This window comes from Pteropus alecto, unplaced genomic scaffold, assembly GCF_000325575.1.
Source record: "Pteropus alecto unplaced genomic scaffold, ASM32557v1 scaffold106, whole genome shotgun sequence".
In the NCBI taxonomy this organism is placed as follows: Eukaryota; Metazoa; Chordata; class Mammalia; order Chiroptera; family Pteropodidae; genus Pteropus; species Pteropus alecto.
Genome location: NW_006442103.1, coordinates 11,259,861 through 11,263,664, shown reverse-complemented (window position 1 = coordinate 11,263,664; position 3,804 = coordinate 11,259,861). Strand labels below are relative to the sequence as shown.

Below are 3,804 nucleotides of genomic sequence, written 5' to 3'. Positions count from 1 at the left end.
CTCTCCTTCCCTAGTTTTTATTTTTAAATAGATAAATAACACCTGTCTCCAAGAGTGCCTGCCTATGGGGAGAACATGAAATCTAAGGAACCAGCAGGCCTGACCTGGAGTGATCTATAAATTTCTTTCACAATCCTGATATTGAATATGAGAAAATATACATCAGCCTGTCAGTACATGTGTTCTCTCTTTGCTGCCTATTGTCTTGAATTTTAAAATAGTTGGACCATTGAAGAATTACTTCTTGATTAATTCAAAGTGTTCTGCAATGGTGCTGAAAACTTTTTGTTACACAAGTCTTCTACATTTTGATTGCATTTTATTACAAACCAGTTATAAATATTTTGTCAAAGTATTCAAAGAATGAAGCTCCACAACACTTAAACTTTTGAAGTTTTGGTAAGTTAATATTATTTTAAAAAAAGAATTATTGCAACTAGAAAGACACTGAAAGAGGCATTGAACAAATTAAATGAGATGTGCTCAAATGCTAAATAATATACAACCTTGAAATTCTAAAATTGCATTTTGAAATATTTCAATTTATGGGAAGACTCTTTTGGTGGAGCTACTGTTTTTTATTTAATTGAATCTGTTTATTGCTATATTAGATTAGAAAGAAATTGAAGAGGCCTATGATCTTACAGCATCTAACTCTGGGGAAATATTCAAAGGGGTCATAAATAGAGATAACTAGTCTATGGCCATGCCACACTGAATGAGCCTGATCTTGTCTGATCTCGGAAGCTAAGCAGGGTTGGGCCTGGTTAGTACTTGGATGGGAGACCATCTAGGAATACCAGGTGCCACAGGCATTGAAAAATAAATACATAAATAAATAATAGAGATAATTTACTTGATGAGTTTTTTCTTGTAAAGATATTTGTTGAAGAGTTTCTTGGTATGAAGGCAAACAGATATCATCTGTGAAAGCATTTAAGTCAAAATGTTTAAATATTTTAATAGAAAAAATTAGAACTGAAAATATTCCCTATTTAGTAGAATTTCCTCTCATCATCTGTAGAGAGAATATTTCTCAATTAAAAATATTCCGGCCTACAAATAAAATCAATAGAGGGTATTAGGAGCTGAATTGTGTCCCTCGAAAATTCACATGTTGAAGTGCTAACCCCCAGGACCTCAGAATGTGACTGTGTATTTGGAGACAGAGCCTTTAAAGAGCTTAAATGGGGTAAAAGAGATCATTAGGGTGGGCCCTAATCCAGTATGACTGGTGTCTTTACAAGAAGAGGCAGTGAAGCTTCTACCGTTTCCTGAGTGCCTACCAAATGCCAGGCACTGTCACCCTTACAATCCCACAAGGCAGGAACTATTAGCCTCACTTGACCTTTAGGTGATATTCAGAGAGGTTAAACAGTTTGTTCAAGATCATCCAGCCAGTAAAGTGGCAGAGTCAGGACTCAAATCCTACTCCTCCATGCCAGTGTCTCCCTGCAGGTCCTGTGAGCCTGACCTTCAAACCTCCCGTTGGGCTCCCAACTGGACCAGAGGGCCAGTTAACCTATCTGATAAACTGGTCAGGCATTTCTGGGTTCTGCCACTTGCTAGTTCTGTAGGAAAATTTTAACCTGTTTTTCAGTTTCTTCAACTTTGAAATGTCTTTTAAGACTTTAATATGCTTGTTTCACAGTGTTTGTTGTTAAGGTTACGTAAATGATAAATTTTAAAAAGCAGAATAATGCCTGGCATAGTAGTCACCCAATAAATATGCTAAGTGTTTAATTGGCCCAAGAACCGTTTTCGGTTATATTGGTAGCTAGTTCATAGATTGATGTGGGATGCACTGCAACATGGCTACCTCTAGGGGGCAGTATTCACAATGAATCTCTAGTGGGTGGCACTTCCTGGGACACACAGAATGCACGGCTGAGGATCTGGTGAGAAAATAATGCCCCCACCCTCCGCCTCCCAAAATGACAGCAATCGCCTCTCCTGGGGAGAACATGCTGACAGCTCTGTCAATGAGGCATGATAGTGATTGTGGACAGGACTCGAACACTAGGCATTCTGGTGTTGACGTCTCCAGAGGAATTTCTGAAAGGCCTATGTGGACACCTCTAACCCAGCACAGGGCCCAAGCCCAGAACTCACTAGTTTTTGAGGCCATTGATGTCAGCATAGAGGACCTCGTCGTTCCACTCGATGGTTTTGATCTGCTTGTTGGCCATGCCAGTGAAGGCGCAGACGATGTGTGCGCAACAGACAAGGGTCCACATTCTCCGGCATGTAACTGGCAGTCCCAGGGAGGTACTGGCTCCAGTTGGTGAAGTAATACACAACTTTAGTTGCTGTGCCTGGAATGGCAGGGAAGTAAGAGATGACCCCTGCCTTGATGAATGTCAAGTACTCTGGTGTCCCCTACCTTCACATGGGACACTTGCTCAGCTGCAGCAGGAGGGCCAGCCCTAAAGAAGAAAAGGGACTTTGATGAGAGGGTGGCAGGCACACGCTGCTCCTGGCTGAGAAGGAGCAGACCTGGGGCAGATCTGGAAGGAGATCGCCAGGCTGTTGTCCTTTCTGCTCTATAAAGCCTTTCCCAGCATGGACCCCTGCGTGATGCTTTTGGAGAAGTAGCTAATGTAGGCATTCGCAAGCTGCCGGGGAGCTCAGATGATAGTGCACAGCTCAGGAACCAGGGAAGGTGAGTCACTAACTCATGTCAGCTGCTGGTGCTGGAGATAGAAAAGAAAAACCTAGACAAGGTCCCTGCCCTGAAAGAGTTCATGGCCTGATGGGGAGTCAAACCTGTGAGCATAAAGGTGTGATGCAATGTGACAGGCGATGTAAGGAGATACGCACGGAGTATTCCGGAAAACAAGTGAGGGAAGACTTCCAAGAAAGGTGACATCTGCACTGACTGGGCCTCTCTTTTCTCCTTCTGGGCCCCGTTAGTCCTTGTGCTGGCTTAACTCTATCACAGCACTTATCACACTGAAAGATATTCATTTATTCGTCTGCCCATCGGACAGTGAGCTCCTTGAGGGCGGGGACTGTGCTTACACCACAGAGTCCCTGCTACCCAGCACAGTGCCTGGCACGCAATCAGCTATCAATACGTGTGGAATGAGTGGACCCTAAAGATAAGCTGCATTAGTGGGGAAGGACAGAGGAGGCCCTGGAGGTGGAGAAGCGGGGGTTTCAGACAGAGGACCACCTCTCATAAGAGTCTCTTCACACTGAGAACTAGAACTCACCTTTTCTAGAACTAACTTCATTCTACTTTTCAACTCAAACGATGTCTCTAAATTGTATTCCCTTTAAAGCCACCCAACCTCAGGCAGGATGAACTGTTGTGCCAGGCCAACTGATCACTCTCACTGGGCTGCTATCCACAGCTTGGACATTATCTCTGGGAGGGAGTTAGCACTGAAGAAACTGCATTAGCCCTTTAAGGTCTTTTCTGCTCCCTCTGCAGCTCCCTCACACCTGTCCCCATAGTATATATTCGGATAAAACCTGCCTCATCCATTTTTTTCTACTAATTGCTCCTGTTAGCTGATTAATCCTTGGTCAAGCCTGTGCATTGAGCTCCTGCTCTGTAGCTGGCAGTGAGGAGGAATCACAGATCATTGGAATGGGAGGGGCTAGCCCAAGTCTCCCATCATCCCACGTGGGGAAATGGCCTTGTCCTGTTAACCAGTTATCCATTTCTCTCCCACCTGAAGCCCTCAGGTGCTCAGTGGGCCCTTCCTTCCTTCCTTCCTTCCTTCCTTCCTTCCTTCCTTCCTTCCTTCCTTCCTTCTTTCCTCCCTCCCTCCCCCTTTACCTCTCTCCCTCTCTCCT

General features: G+C 44.2%; 2 pseudogenes; one reads left to right on the top strand and one right to left on the bottom strand.

Moving 5' to 3' along the window:
• LOC102881403 overlaps positions 1-2,237 on the bottom strand; it is a 10,004-nt pseudogene extending 7,767 nt beyond the window's left edge.
• Positions 697-815, top strand: LOC112469205 (annotated as a pseudogene).
• Positions 2,238-3,804: the final 1,567 nt, after the last annotated feature.